Source organism: Culex pipiens, chromosome 2 (genome assembly GCF_016801865.2).
Source record: "Culex pipiens pallens isolate TS chromosome 2, TS_CPP_V2, whole genome shotgun sequence".
NCBI classification, from domain to species: domain Eukaryota; kingdom Metazoa; phylum Arthropoda; class Insecta; order Diptera; family Culicidae; genus Culex; species Culex pipiens.
This window is the reverse complement of record NC_068938.1, coordinates 62,774,569-62,791,734: the sequence shown is the minus strand read 5'-3', so window position 1 is coordinate 62,791,734 and position 17,166 is coordinate 62,774,569. Positions and strand designations below refer to the sequence as shown.

General features: G+C 40.3%; 1 protein-coding gene and 1 long non-coding RNA gene across 3 annotated transcripts in view; one reads left to right on the top strand and one right to left on the bottom strand.

The window, feature by feature from the left end:
- The window catches only part of LOC120419379 (netrin receptor unc-5-like), a 434,660-nt gene that overhangs the window by 55,784 nt on the left and 361,710 nt on the right, over positions 1 to 17,166 (top strand). The gene's annotated exons all lie outside the window — the stretch shown is intronic.
- LOC120419377 (uncharacterized) lies at positions 9,544 to 11,461 on the bottom strand. The gene is made up of 2 exons (XR_008212195.1): positions 9,870 to 11,461; positions 9,544 to 9,802 (listed from the first exon to the last, which is right to left on the bottom strand). It is a non-coding gene; the product is annotated as an uncharacterized LOC120419377 (long non-coding RNA).

The following is a 17,166-nucleotide window of genomic DNA, read 5'->3' as shown; positions in this document are numbered from 1 at the left end:
TGAGGTCCCAAATGAATGTTCCGGAATGTAAACAAACCCTCTAAAGCCTCACGTAAGATAAAAGAACCAGGCTCATTTCAAAACAAACCAATCAATTAGAAATCCACTCAATGTTGTTCTTTCACGGAGTCTGATCAGATCAGAAAATTACTTACCCGCTCGAAGGTTTACGCACACGGTAGAGGAACAATCCCGGAATCGGTTGACACCATCGTTGCAAATCTTCTTTTCAGGCAGCTTCGATCCAGCTTGTCACGAGCCGCGACAACTAAAAAAAAAGCCGAAGCTTGTTGCTCGCCATTTTTAATGACATTTTAATTCACTAAAAACAAACACACACGATTGGGAAACGGAAACAGGCTAAGTCGCAAAACAAGCAAACGAAGGGCATTATAAGCCAGGTAAACAAACTCTTATTTGCTGCGGTGATTTGCCGCAGTCTCCCACTTTTTAAAATGTCAGCACCATCGTTTCCCTCCTCCTCCTCCACACACAGTCAAACATAAACACCAAAAATACTGATTTTACACGTTCCCCTAGCTTCCATTTCGTCGCGGTCAGAAACACCTATGACGGGACTGGATTCAGGACGGATTTCTACACCAACTGTTCCGATAAACTCAAACGCGACGGACCATCCGACGACACGATTCGAAAACAACAACAACGCTTGCTTTGATCGTTTCGTTTGACGTTCCCAGTGTCGTTTTTGGGGGCGTCCGCAAACAACGTTGGCGCAAAAAGTATAGAAAACATTGCTTGCATTTGCACAAGGACAATTATTAAATAATTGGATCGCTCGTTTTGTAATTTCAAAAATATTTTCCATCTAAGACGCTAAACCAAGCGCAGATCCACGTCAACTCCAAACGGCACAAGCTCGCTCGGTCACGAGACACCCCCGGAGGAAATTCAGAAGAACTCGAGTGCGTAACCAGCCGCCAAAGTCGACGGCGGTTCTCTTCCGGCTGATTCCTTCGGCGCTGGTGTGAACATCAAACGGGATGTAATCAACATCCTCCGGAAGAGGAAGAGGATTCAACGGACGAGCAGAAGATCAGCGAAATCGACGAGCAAATTCAAACTAGTTCCTGGTGCTGAGCTTGGAGCGGAAAAAGGACGAGGTGCGGAAGCGGACGGCATCGACGAAGGCCGCAGGAGAGAGACGGATTATTGTGGTTGTTGGCGCTGCTGTCAAGATGGAGATTAGGAAGGAGGTAACACTGAGCGGCGGTTGCCCCTTCCTTATTCGATACGGAAATGCTAAAAACTACATACGCTATCTTAAACAAATTCATCTCGACGGCAATTTCAAACTGATTTGCCGGACCTGTCAATTGTGTCCCTCATCCGGACAACCGCGCAGTGTTCGTAGGCGTCATCCAGCCTTTGACATTCCTTTGACACGACGGACCTTAACGGAACGCTGTACAACTACAGCCATCGTCGTCACTTACTTCCTTCTTAATCTCCTGCGACCTTCGTTGATGCCGTCCGCACCTCGTCCTTTTCCGCTCCAAGCTCAGCACCCGGGACTAGTTTAGAATTTGCTCGTCGATTTCGCTGATCTTCTGCTCGGCCGTTGAATCCTCTTCCTCTTCCGGGGGATGTTGATTATATCCCGTTTGATGTTCACACCAGCACCGAAGAAATCAGCCGGAAGAGAACCGCCGTCGTCTTTGGCGGCCGGTTACGCACTCGAGTTCCTCTGAATTTCCTCCGGGGACGTCTCGTGGACCGGGCGAGCTTGTGCCGTTTGGAGTTGACGTGGATCTTCCACACGGCCTCGGAACGGATCACCAAACGGCAAAAAACGCATGTCAGGAACACGGTATGACGAGCTCGCTGTTACCACCGTTCCCACAACTCCCCAACGTGGAAACTCTGGATCTTTTGCTCGTCGATCAACCCCACTAACTCCAACCGGACGGCGCTGGTTCCGTGCGCCTCAAACACTTCCCGTTTCCACACCGGCCAGAATTTTCTGAGACACGGGCACGAAGATTCCTCCGTCGTCGGAAATTGGGCGATCGTAGTCCCATAGTCAACACAAAATAACAGCAACTTTACGCAAATCGCGCGATCTCGCAGGCAAATAAAAATCATGAGAGCTAACCAAAACAAACAAAATTTGACAGTTCTTCCAAGACAGTTCTGTACCAAGCGAGGGATAGGACACAGTTGCAGGTGCCATTCACAAACAACGAAATTGTTATAAATATCGAGCAACTACACTAAACCCCTGGTTTTTTACACCTTTTAGTTTGACCTGGGTAAAAGGAGAGAGCCTTCTGTATCATTTTAAACAATAAGTCATGAGTTCTCATTTCTGCTCTCCCAACCGCAAGCCTATGGAGGTGGTTCGCACTGATAGCGGATCGACATCCTCTCCGCTTGCCCAAAAGTTTGACCAAGTTTGACCATACATGAAATTAATCAACTCAAGCAAAACAATGTAAATGGGCCAATGCGAGTTTTTTTGTTCGAAAATTGCTTTTAATTTAATCGCAAAAAAACGATTTTTTATCAAAGTCCAGCACAAACATGAAACATCAAAATATATGCTCATTATGTGAGACTATGAAAATTATTCTAAGTGCCGGGAATTAAAAAATTCTGTCAGCGAGTGGAAATTTTGCTAAGTCCGGAAAAAATCGAAATGTGCACATAATAATTATTTCACTAATTCCCAATGGAATATCAAACCAATAACAGTTCCTGTTATTATACAAGAAAATGGAAAAACATAACTTAAACTGTTATTATCATCTTATTTCACATTTCCAATGGAATATCAAACCAATAACAGTTACTGTTATTATGGAATTAAATGTAAAAACATAACTTAAACTGTTATTATTATCTTATTTCACATTTCCAATTGAATATCATCCCAATAACATTGTTTGTTAAAATAACAGAAAGTGTTATTATTTTTTCTTCAAAAAAATATTTATAAGAATATTCAATAACAGTTTCTGTTATTTTAACAAAATCTGTTATTGAAATGACATGAATTTTGTTATTACCGTCTGCCCGGGACCGCGCGGAGTACTTTAACTTGTACCAAAGTTCTGCTTCCTCTTCCTCAACCTCCCCAAACATGGTCCCGATCAGTCAAGTTTATATTGGCGTAACGATTATAATTATGCTTAATTTGTTTAATTTAAATAAATGAATAAATTATTCCCCCACTTCCACTTCCACTTCCACCTTCAGAGGTTACCCCCAACCGTCGTGGCCACGAAACTTTTGTCGGTAATTTCATCAGGAATCGTTCTTGGGAGCATCAACTTTTCACCGGGATGATGATGCTGATGATGGGATGCTCCTCCGTGGGTTGACGGAGTTGTTTACTTTTGCTTGAACTTGCGTTCTTTTGCCGAGTGCCGACTGCCGCCCGTCGACGCTGATGGACTGGAATTGGTTTGGCTAAAGTTTTCCAGATTGAACTAAATTAAAGCCAAGCCGGGGCGAACCACCGGAGAGGAGGTTTTGGTGGCAGACTAGGGTGAATGGGTGCTGTAGGGTGGTTTGTTGGGTCTGGATTTATTTTTTTTAAATTTTACTTTCTTATCAATAATCAAATATTTAAGTTGATTTTTTAAAGAAGTTTGCAAAACAAATGAGCGATTCCCCCTAAGAAGCAGAAAAACATACAAGCTGAAAACACAAAGCCGATTAGAAAATTCAGTCCAGAGCACAGATTTTTCTATCTTAACTTACATTTTTGCCTTCCTCACCTAACTGAGGCAAGGCTATAAAATCACACGAAAAATGAAATTCTTAAATACACCTATCAGATATACCTTCACGTATACCTGTCGACTCAGAATCAAATTCTGAACAAATGTCTGTAGGGATGTGTGTAGACATGATTTTTTTCCACACGATTATCTCAGAACTGGCTGAACCAATTTTGGCCGGATTCGATTTATTCTGTTCTTTTTGGGTTCCCCTAAGACCTTATTAAATTTTATTCTGTTTAGTGAAGTACTTTTAAAATTATGCCATGAAAAAGTTTTTTTGTAGCTACTCAAAAGTGTGATTTTTGCCTAACCTCAAATGCCGGGTCTTTTTGCTTACGCGCGAGCATGCGTATCGCCCGGTTGCCACATTTCTTAAGCAGTGTCTGCGTCTCTTCTGGAATAGTCTGTATTAATTATGTTGCTGAATACATCATTTTGTCTCGACAAAGATTTACACGAACTTTTTACTGAAATATGCAACTCATAAGACATTGTTTACTAAGACTAGGAGGACAGCATGCAATTCCATCGTGCACCTAATGTTGGCATATCAGCACTTTTAAATTGAACAGTTCAACGTTTTTGTCTTGTATCGAAAAGGAATACTTTTTAATACCGCTTTTGAGTTTGATGCTCATCTGAACAGCAAATAAAATTCAAGGGAGTTTCCCAAATTGCAAAAATGATATTTTCAACTCGTTGCAAAACAGGTTTTTCACGATTCGTCAGGACATTTTCAGGTAAATGGTTGCTTTTTTCATTAAACAATATGCACAAAATTGCTTTCAATAAGAGTATACTTTGTAGTTATGTAGTTAGTTTCAAAGCATAAATTCTAAAAAAAGTCACAAAAATCGGTTATCTGTGAAAATTATAGTATTTTACAAAAATAACCCTAATAAAAGTTAAAATGCATGCAAAATTTTATACCGTTTTGACCATATTGCAAATTATGAAATATACGAAAATTTGAGTGTTTTCAAAAAATTACGGTATTTTGTGAAAATTTCAGTATTTTTCCGCAAAAAAAACAATAATGAACATAACAGCATTAAAATTTTTGCTTTGGTTGATAACCATAATGCAAATCATGATTATTTGAAGATTTTCGAAAAATATGGTATTGTGTGTGTGTTTTTAGTACTTTTACTTTAATACTATAAAAAAATGTTTAAAACTTTAAAAACCCAACGTTTTTGTTGAAATATAGTATCTTACAAATATATTGAAAATGAGATATCATTAGGGAGACAAGAAAAAAAATCAATTTTCTTTAGATTCTTTAGGTAAAAATAAGTAACTGTGCCGGTTAAGAGTCATTTTTTATCGTTGAAGTTTGTATGGAAAAATTCGAAAAAATGTATGGGGAAAAGCAAAATATTCAAAATTCCACCAAAAAATTGCGTTTAATGTGTTGGATAATTGTCAAGTTATTCGTCGATAATAATATTGCCGATGCAATTATCGTAATAACGATAACGATATATCATCGTCTTCTATGATTTTATAGTTAACTAACTACCTTGGCAAAATGCTATTTTTTGTTTCAATTTTATGAATTATTCACTTACTTCATAAGATTTTTTTTCAACATCAATTTTGAAATGTTGATTTATATTTTCCTCAAACATCAATCCATTCAATTCAAAAAATCAAAAAAATATAGAGAAAATTTAAAAAAAAAACTATATTTTCTAAAAAAGAATACAATGATTTTTTTTTGTTTTATTATTCGTATTATTCTTTAGAATTTTGCAATGTATTCAGAGATTTGTTGTTGTTTTTTTTTCAATTGGATGAAGCATTGTCTATTATACACTTTTCTCTAAAAAAAAACAATGCTATTTCAACAAAGTCCTTTTTTCATCGGTTTTCAACCTATTTGCGAAAAACCAAATTCAAAAATGCTTGAGATTGTTCATCTACACGTCTTTCGAGTGTCCTAAATAAAAAATTAACTTTTTTTCAATTTTAAGTCAAACGAAAATTTGTTTTGGAGGTCAAAATTGCTCTTACGGCCTTTTGAAAAATCATCAGAGATTTGAAGTAAAACACCCATATTTTTCAATTCCAAATAAAATTTCCCATAATTTAAATTTTGATATTGAAAACTTTTCAGCTGCTTGCTGAAATTATTTTATTCTTTTAAATATTTATAATAATATATTTTGAATACCTTAAAGTTGTATTCCTTACAAATATTTTGAATTCCAGGTTTTCAGGGGAGATTGAATGACATCTATTTCACTATATTTAAAGATGGTGCAAAATCTGATACTAAAGACATGAATCTTGAAAAAAAAAATTTGCAGAAAAAAAATCGTGTTTTTTTTGTTTACTTTATATTCATAATCAATTTGACTATCAAAAATTACTTTACTAATTTTTCACAATTTACATACACTATTTGAAGGTTAAACAACCCCAACAAAGTAATTTTGAATAACTTAGAAAATTTCTTACAATTTTCATTTTTTTTAAATTGGAGATCATTCTGCTGTTTGCTGAAACTCTTTAAATATTTTTCTGAAAAATTATTTTTCTCTGTGTCACCAGAAATTTGCTATATCTTGGTAATTTACAACTATTGGTAAGATTTTCAATGTCTAATAATTTTAATTTTGTGTAATTTTCTACTTAAACTAATAATTTCAAAAATTTTATAATCAAATGTAACTTGTGGATAGTGCTTTAAAATTTATACTGGATATTATTATTAATAAATTGCTCACATATTTGTAAAAATCGTTCAGAGTCAAATGAATATTTTTTTAAATGTTTTATGATAAAAAATAATAAAAAAACCCGATTTAATCCCACCTGGGGTGAGACAGAGCCTTTCTTACTAAAGAATATAACAATGGTAGAACTTTTTTCAATTCATAACATCGACTTTGTTTATTTATAACGTCAGCACAAAAGAAAGTCTTATGATGAAAGCAAAGTATTATAAATGATGTGATTTCCAAAAGAAATAAAAAACGCAATTTTCACCAAAAGAAAATATTCAATCGTACAATATGCTTGTACGTTTGTAATCAAACAAGCGTTTATGCCAAACGCGATCATAGCAAGCTTCCCATGCGCCATTGACAATGCACACCGCGGTTTTGGTTTTTTAGCTTCGGTGAAACGCGTGTGCCGCAGGGAAGCTAGCCTAAGAAGTTTCTAAGAAAGTGACAGAGTCAGAGATAGCTATTTTCAACAACCGCACCACTACACACTCAATCGCGAGAACCTTAGGTAGAAAACCATTGGCGTCGCCAGCATTGAAAACTTTGAAAACGATATAAACGACACGGAAAGGGGATCGATCGCCAAACCAGCGACCGAATTTTGCTGGGTTGGTTTTGCTGATATCAGCGAAATTTTTCTCTAAACCAGCGAAATTTTTCGCTGAAAAAGGTGGCTGCGCGAAATCAAATCCAGCAACTTGGTTTCGCTGGTTTGTTATTTCCGAAACGGTTTCTTTTCCAGCGAAAGTTTTCGCTGGTTTGATACACATCCTTCCGACAGCCGTCATAAATGTTTGTTATTGTTCACGTTCGGAAGCGATTTGTGGCAATCGAATTGCTTTAGGGGTTTTTTCAAAACAAAAAAGCATGAAAAAGTTCTGCATCAAGTGTTCAGCATTAAAATACATACTCAACAGGTGAGGGTTCTTTTCAATGAAAAGAAGCACGTTTCCATAAAGTTCTCGCAGCAGAAAAATACGGTGCAGTGAAGCTGGAGATGTATTTGTACTGCTGCATAGATGAGTGCACAAATTGTCGCAGGTGGCAGCAAGAATCGTAGGCGAGGTACTTGACCATGGCCGCGGAACAGTTTGTGCTGTGGCAAGTAAGTACAACCTGGTTTATTTTGGCATAGGCTTCTGCCGCCAAAACAAAAAAACAAACGTCGGTGATAAAAAACGCTGATCCAGTGCAAAAAAACACTGGTCCAGTGGAAACATTCGCTGAACCAGCGGATTTTTTGCCGGAACCAGTAGAATAATCTCCTGGTTGATTTTGGTACGAGCTGCTGCCGCGGAAAAAAAAACCCGGACGTCAGCGATAGAAAACGCTGATCCAGCGTGAAGGAACACCAGTTCAGTGAAAAAATCCGCTGGACCAGCGAATTGTTTCCCAAAACCAGCACAATAATCTACTGGTTGATTTTGGTACGAGCTGCTGCCGCCGGAAAAAAACCCGGACGTCAGCGATAGAAAACGCTGATGCAGCGTAAAAGAACACTGGTCCAGTGAAGAAATCCGCTGGACCAGCGAATTGTTTCCCAAAACCAGTACAATAATCTCCTGGTTGATTTTGGTGCACTGCCGCTTTTTCCAAACCAGCGAGAAAATTTTCTGATTCTAGCAAAACTGATCCCCCAAACAGCGACATTTTTCACCAAACCAGTGTTTTTTTCACTGGTTTGGTAGAATTTCATCGGTTTCCAAACCAGCGAAAAAAATTAGCAATTCTAGGTAATTTTTGTGCAGGCTGAGAAATTAGCGACATTTTTCGCTAGTTTTAGCGAACTTTATCGCGATTTGGCGATGGATCCCCTTTCCGTGGATGAAAGCTTGGAAAGCTCCTATTAGATCCAATGAACCCTGTTAGATAAACTTACGACAAATGAAGTCTACATTTAGGCGTTTTTAAGAGCGCACGGGAAACAAATTGATTGTAGCCGGATGAATGTCCTATGTCACAAAAGTTTTTGAATAAACATTGGACAGATATGCAAAAACGGACAGGGCAAAAGAAACCGAAAAGCTACGATATCTTACATGTTGTAGAAAACATCGGTAGACAAGCTACTACAAAACGAGTATAAGTCGAGCCTCAAAATATATGCGCCAGCATTCTCGCGCCAGTATTCGAAGCTCAACTTGACAACTTGTCGACATGGCGAGGAAGCGTCGAAAATCGATGCAGTGTGATTTTTTGACGATTTTTCCGATTAAAATTCACGCTGAATCGACATATTTACGAAGATGGAAATGACGTCCTGGCTTAAAGTAAAACCTATACCTTTCTTTAGTAAGAAAGGCAAAAAGTAAATCGTTCTAAAAATTGATCGGGATTGCCGATCGATGTCGAATTTGTTTCAGATGCTCACTCATGGTCTGTACTATGAATGTAGCAAGAAATTTTGAATAAAATCAGAAATGAAAAACGTTGGTGAAGGTCACCAGGTGGGCTTTTACCTTTTTTTAGGGATTTTTTTTCTTTTGGTAGGTTAATCAAATGGCTCTAACTCCAGAACCAGATTATGGATCTGGATGAAAATTTGGGAGGTTGTAGAGCTCGAAAAATGCAATTTTTGAGATAAATAAAAAATATGAAAATGAAAAAAATTGACCATATTTTCATTTGAAAACTGTGTATTTTGTTGAAAAGTCTGGCCGCATCCGAAAACAGATGGATATTTTGAAATTTGCGTGGCAACTCGCCCAGGTTCAGCACACTACACTGAACAAAAATGACCCTTTTAAATCAAGTGTTCTACCCTTGATCTGACCCTGCTATACAGTGCACTTAAAAACCAATCGCAAAACACTTGAATTTTGGGCAACAAAATTAGCTGTCAATTCAATAGCAAAACACTTGAATTTGACGTGTTGTGTCACATGAAATACTATATTATATTTATTGGTTTTAAATGGCTTTTCTTTCTTTAATCAATGCATGTTTGCATGTAATAGAAATGGATTTCGATTTGTTTTTATGTAAGGAAGATGTTGCGAAATGAAATGTTTTTATTTTCTATCAACCTGGCGTGTAAAAATTTTGTTATTTTTTTCTTCCTGGTCGGGATCGGTTTGTTCGCCACCACTGCTTCCTGGGAGGTTTCTCAGCGTCGGCGAGTGAAGCACCGGTGCCGGCGGAGATGGAGGCCCCATGGGGAATCTTCTTGTTGATGCAGAACCGCGGTGGTTCGAATCAAACTGTGCCTTGACCAGTCGAATGACGCATATCATGGCCCCTGAGTTGAATGCATCCAAATCTTGTTTATCACTGGCACCGCCTACCTGGTACGGCATCTGCAGCTCTTTCGCATCCTTCCTGTGAATCATACAAAATACATCCAAAAATCAAAACAAACCCCAAAAAAAAATCTCTCCCCACTCACCAAATGGGTCCGGAAAGGAACTTTATCATCAAAGTTGGCTACTGCCCGGGAGACCAAGCCCTTCCGCTGGCCATACGAAGCCCGAGCCCGAGGACACAGCCTTATGGTGATGCTCATCTTCGCGGTCACAAACCGGGCAGGCAATTTTCTGGACTGGAACATGGCGGCAGCGAACTCAAGCGGTCTGCGAAAAACGAACACACCGGACCTCCAAAACTTTCAAATGAGGAAACGAAGCAAATTCCGACGAAGCTGTCGCGAAACTGGATTTCAAATCAAAACAAGATCAATTTCAAGTGTTTTGCTCATTACTTTGAATAGTTCAGCACAGTGGGGAAAATTCATGAGCAAAACACTTGAAAAGTTTGAGCCACCCAAATGAAAATAAGGTGTCAAAAAATACCAAAAAGTCAATCGCCAAAACACTTGAATTTAATAATGGATTGGATTGAAATTTAAACACAAACAAATTAGATCTAAGATGCGGATAAATTGAATCATTCAAGTGTTTGGGCACTTGGAAAAAAAGGGTGGCGTATTTTCAGTGTAGCTTTCATCTGCACTCAGAAAAATCGAAATCAGATTTATGGGAGCTGAGAACGGCGCGACACAAAATTTTGCAAAATTTTACCACATACGAACATCACTCGACCTCCACGGAATTTATTTTCTCAAAATTCGAGGATTCGAGATAGACGAGTTCTGTCAAGGTGAATCGATAGAGCGTCGAAAATCGATGCAGTGTGATTTTTTGACGATTTTTCCGATTAAAATTCACGCTGAATCGACATATTTACGAAGATGGAAATGACGTCCTGGCTTAAAGTAAAACCTATACATTTCTTTAGTAAAAAAGGCAAAAAGTAAATCGTTCTAAAAATTGATCGGGATTGCCGATCGATGTCGAATTTGTTTCAGATGCTCACTCATGGTCTGTACTATGAATGTAGCAAGAAATTTTGAATAAAATCAGAAATGAAAAACGTTGGTGAAGGTCACCAGGTGGGCTTTTACCTTTTTTTAGGGATTTTTTTTCTTTTGGTAGGTTAATCAAATGGCTCTAACTCCAGAACCAGATTATGGATCTGGATGAAAATTTGGGAGGTTGTAGAGCTCGAAAAATGCAATTTTTGAGATAAATAAAAAATATGAAAATGAAAAAAATTGACCATATTTTCATTTGGAAACTGTGTATTTCGTTGAAAAGTCTGGCCGCATCCGAAAACAGATGGATATTTGGAAATTTGCGTGGCAACTCGCCCAGGTTCAGCACACTAGCTTTCATCTGCACTCAGATAAATCGAAATCGGATTTATGGGAGCTGAGAACGGCGCGACACAAAACTTTGCAAAATTTTACCACATACGAACATCACTCGACCTCCACGGAATTTATTTTCTCAAAATTCGAGGATTCGAGATAGACGAGTTCTGTCAAGGTGAATCGATAGAGCGTCGAAAATCGATGCAGTGTGATTTTTTGACGATTTTTCCGATTAAAATTCACGCTGAATCGACATATTTACGAAGATGGAAATGACGTCCTGGCTTAAAGTAAAACCTATACCTTTCTTTAGTAAGAAAGGCAAAATAATGAAAAAATAGAAAATTCCAATTAAAATTTAGGCCAGGATTGTTTTGTAAGAAATATGAGAAAATTTCATAAAATTAAACAAAAACTGCACCTTCGTTGACTACCCTATCTCCAGAATCGATTCCTGGAGAGCATTATGCAGATCATCTGAGGCAGCCTGAAACCCGCAAGCGCCCCGAAAAGATGAACGAAAAAAGATAAATGAATCCTCTGTGGGACAGGGGCGGATCAACCAGATCGAAGGACCAGAAGAAGGGGAAACCACTGCTGCACGAGCGAAAACCGATTTTTATATTAAGTCATTAAGTTCATTCTCGCTGAATGCTCCATTAGTGCGTGATCTTCCCTCACTCGCTCGCCTCCATCTCCATCATGATTTGTAAATTGAAATTCTGTGTTCGCAGTGACACGCACTGGAGAGATACCCGCCACTTGATGGCACCGGAAGACCCCGCTGACGACGGTTATCAGAGCGAGCTCGACGTTCTATTCAAAAACGGAGGGTTGTCTCGTCCTACAAACAAAGCTCCCGAGACGGCCCGAGCGATTGGAAACGTCATTTATCACTGTCAGCCGCAGTTTTTGGCCGCCAACCTCCCGGGTCGAAAATCAGCCACCATTATCTAATAAATATACCCGGTATAACCCTGAGTGGCAGCGCGCTCCCGGAATCTCCCTTCCCCGAGGTCATCCCGGTTTGACCTGGTCCGGGGAAGAACCAGGTAAGAGACCGTCACGTATGTGTGTGACTCAATGGCCGGGCAGAGATTTGTGCTCCAAGATATGAACCCTTTCCGAAATAGATTTGGTATCCAGGTTCGAATCCGGCCGGGGAGAAGTCACAAAGTGCGAAGGTTTTTCGAAAGCAGATTGCGAGAGGAGATTAATGTGGCAACATTAAATTATCGTTTTTCTCACAAATGACGGCGCGCGATATGGTCGGTAAACGGTAAATGGCCAGGAGGGAGGGGTGAGTTTTACGGGGGCCATTGTTGGACCCCTTACCCCTCTGGTAGATTTATTTGACACACTGAACTGGTGTTGAAACGCGCGATTTGGAGCGATTAGGAGGGTCGACAATGGGGGTTTGCTGTACTACTGTTTGGATTGATTTTGTGCCGGATCAGGTCAGATCAGGTCAGATTGCTCAATTGGACGCGGGTTTTACAGTTTTGATATATGTGTACCCCCCTCAGGAAGGTTGATTCATTTATTTATTTTATCAAACATTAGCTAAGACTCTTCAAATATAATAAACGGTTGAAAAACGATCCAATCTAACGCAACAGTTCAAGAATTCAACAAGCTAATCAACAAGCTGCCTAAAAGGCACTTTAATCCCAACAATGTAATCTTAAAACCTCTCTCTAATGACCCATCCATCTGCGTGGACTCATTAATACGAGAGCTTGTTGTGCCGCACGTCCATTTGCGGATCCATAAAAATGTCTTCCGAAAACACTGTTTACTACCGCGCACAGTTCCATTCTCCACAGTGCCATGGTCGTAAATCATATCTGACCGCCTCATAATTTTGCCATTTTTGCGCTGTCCTCGCAGAAACAACAGTCGCTGACATTATTCCAAGGAATTTGCGCAAACTAAGTGATCATCACCCTCGAGCCTGACGGAGGTACCTGATGAGAGGTGATTTTTTCGTATACCCAAATGAGAGGTTATGAAATTCTCCCCAACTTCACAAGTTTGCTACAGCTCTTCAGTTGATTACACAGAAATGATCAGTTCACGAAAACGTGAACGAATGTATTGACAGGTAGCTTTATTATTTTTCACAGACCATTCGTTTGAGTGTACAAAAATTAAGGTCCTCGGCCTTCGCCGCTCTGAACCATGTCATCCACGATGTCCAACAGCGTCCAGAAACATCAACCGAAAATTGGACCACGACACGGCCCGGACTCTTTAACCGGCCATTAACCGGCCCGAGGAAGTCCCGCCATGTCCGTGGCAGTGTCACTTAACATTACCATCATGGCTCGGTGTGGTACTTTACTTCATGACTTGGTTCGTTACAGCCCAGGACTTTCACGGGCAAAAGTGCTTCTTGCCTTCGAACATTTCACGTTTGATTGCTGCATTAATAATGAAACAAGTCTGCCCTCGGCGCTGCCAAAAAGTGTACACACCGGGAAAAATTGAGACTCTCTAAGAGGGGTTGTGTTCCAAACTATATACCAGACGACATACGCCGTCTTTGCTCTGAACCTCCCCGTCCCGTATAAAGTTGGAGAGTACAAGAACCTATAATGTAAAACCAACTGGAAAATGGAACCGCTCTAAATTATTCAGGGGCTCGGGGCCGGGCCAAGTCTGGGTTTTTGTCCTGCTTCGAAGGAAAATGCCGAATGGCTTGCCACTTGCTACTGCATGTATGAATGGGAATCAGTGTCAATTTTGCCGAAATCTGTCTCTAGATGTTGCTTGGCGATGCTTGAGAAGATTTGACACGTATTGAAGCCACTTTGCGTCTCGCCCAGAATCGACGTCGTTTGAAAGTGACAGCCTCCCATAAGTTGACGGCACAAGCTGATCAAAAATTGATGCGAATTCGACTGATTCTTGACACTCCCCTCCCAAACCAAATCTTCTGCGAAGCAGTCCCTTCTTGAAGATCTGCACTGCTCATTCCCACGCAGCTTCCGGATTGATCCGAATCAGAGTTCCTAAAGTGTGCACTTAACCTCGCAAAGCTCTCCAGCGCTCAAGTGTGCATTGTCCGACCTCTTCAGGGCTGTTCTGCGCGGTGGCGAAACTTAATTTATGTCAAATCATATGCGATTCCGAGATAAGAGTTAATTGAAAATCCCACACTCGTTCAAACATGGTCCGAGTGCGGGGTTTTTGCGCGACTCCTTTTTGTGGACACTTGAGAGCTAGTCTGGTGGACGGTCAACACAGATTTACTTTGGAAAAACAATCTTTTTAATTGAACTGATTTTGACCTAAACTCCGATATAATGACTTCGACTCTGACAATCAGAATCTCTGAGATTCTGAATCTTAGACTCTGACTCTGACTTTGACTCTGACTTTGACTTTGACTCTGACTCTGACTCTGACTCTGACTCTGACTCTGACTCTGACTCTGACTCTGACTCTGACTCTGACTCTGACTCTGACTCTGACTCTGACTCTGACTCTGACTCTGACTCTGACTCTGACTCTGACTCTGACTCTGACTCTGACTCTGACTCTGACTCTGACTCTGACTCTGACTCTGACTCTGACTCTGACTCCGACTCTGACTCTGACTCTGACTCTGACTCTGACTCTGACTCTGACTCTGACTCTGACTCTGACTCTGACTCTGACTCTGACTCTGACTCTGACTCTGACTCTGACTCTGATAATTTGACTAACTAATTGACTCTGATTCTGATTCAAACTCTGATAGAGCCTAACTCTGATTCTGACTCTGACTTTGATTTCGACTCAAACTCTGACTATGATTCTGACACTCTGACGCTGAGACTCTGAAACTTAGATTTTTATTTTGAGACTCTGACCCTTAGTCTGAGTCTGAGTCTTACTCTTAGCATCTGACTCTGACTTTGAGATTCTAGTTCTGACTCTAACTCTGATTCTGACTAACTCTTCATCTGTCTCTGACTATGATTCTGACCCTAACTCTGATTCTGACTCTGATTCAGATTCTGACTCTGATTCAAATTCTGACTCTGATTCTGATTCTGACTCTGATTCAGATTCTGCCTCTGATTCTAACTCTAGCTTTGTCTCAGACCCTTAGATTCTTAATTTGAGTGTTATTCTGAAATTTTTACTCAGACCCTTACTCTGCCTTTGAGATAATGGTTCTGACTCTGACTTGCTCTTCTCAAACTCTAACTTTGAGAGTCTGTGATTTTGACTCCAAGACTTAGACCTTGAAATCCTGACTCTGATATTCTTGGACTCTGACATTTGAATTCCGACTGGGATATTCTGACTCTGACTCTTGACTTCGGATTCCTGACTCCTGACTCCTGACTCCTGACTCTTGACTTCTGACTCCTGATTCCTGACTACTGACTCTTGACTTCTTACTTTTGAAACCTGTCTTCTGACTCCTGACTCCTGACTTCTGATTTATGATTCCGATTTCTCTTTTATTCTGACTTCTGAGTTCTGAATCCTGACTCCTGCCAGTTGTGTTCTGTCAAAAGGGCAAGATTTGACCGGCCACGACTTCACAACCGTATCCCAACTCAACAAGAACCAACCTAAAACAAATCCGACTCCGCCAGACTATACCTCAAGTGACCACCCTCCTCCTGAAACCGCGATTTCGCGTTGTTTTGTTTTCGGGGAGTGGAACTGTGCAGTTTTGCAAGACCAAACCCAGGGCGGAGTCCCGGCGTTGATTCGTCGGCCTCCTTCTTCTGCGCTCGCGCTGTAGCACTTAATTACAAAATCCGGCCTCCCCGGCCGTGTGGCAGATTCCAAATTGAGTAAATCTTCCAGAAGTGATCATCAATCGGTCATCACTGAGCAGCACATTCTTGGGCGGGATTGCGTGTGTGTCACATGGCAGGGAGATTTTTAATAATTACTTTTTTTTTGCGACGTGGAGGAGGACACGAGACACTTGATGGACAGCAGCTGCGGGATTCGGATGGACGTGTGATGTGGTGGCACTGATGGACATGTGAGTGTGATTTGGGGGGAGGACAGTTGGATGTTATGACTTGTTGGTTAATTGGATGTTGCTTGATTTCATTTTATATTGATGTGATGACTTGGCAGTACAATAATCTATCGGGTTTCAATTAAATTCGAATAATATTTTTTCATTTTCAACAAAACAAGAAACAAGAATTAAATTAAATTTCATTCCATTCGAAAGTTTATTAACACTGAAGACCACAACAATGTCCAGATAGATCAAATGCCCTCTCCGTAAGTGATTGATGTTCAATCTTACCAAGGAAAAAGATTCCAGATTGGTTCTTCAAATTCCTTTTTAAAACAGCAGCAGCAGCAGTAGATCTTCTTCATTTGGATCAATTTCCCATCGTTTTGTGTCCCATGCAGCATCATCCAAGTACCTTCTCCAAAAGCCACACACTAAACTAAATTGATTGATGTTGGTGGCTCCTGGCTTCAGGAATTTACACTCCCCCTCCTCCAAAGGCAGCTTTGGGCGAGCACAAAACTTCTATTATTGATTGCCCCTAATCCCCGGCACCTCCCCCTTCAAGTCAAGTTTGAGTTTTGAGCATAGTTTGGCATTTGTGGTCTCGTATCGATTGCCCCCACGTGGAAGCGCACTGATTTTTCTCCGGGAGGGGGGCCTCCTCTCCGCCAAAGTATGTGGGGAATTCTTCGGGGTTCAACCGTTCAGGAGGAGCCACATCCCACTTTCTCACTCAATCTCGAAAAACCTCAATCAATTTCAACTAACTTCAAACAAAACAAATTCTTCTCCCTGTTCCGGCCGCTTTCCACCGTAAGGCAGAAACTTCTTGAAGTTCTGCAGCTCCCAGCGCGTCGATAGACTCCGCTCCACTTGAACTTCTTGAAGTCTCGACGACCAACTACCGGCACATACTAAAAGTCGTTTATAAACACAAACGCACACACGCATGATGCTGACATGGCTTTGGTAAATTTTTCGGTTGTTATTTTTTAATTAATTAATAATCGACAAGGCCCTCCAATGTTTTTTTTCGTACTTCTTCTCTCT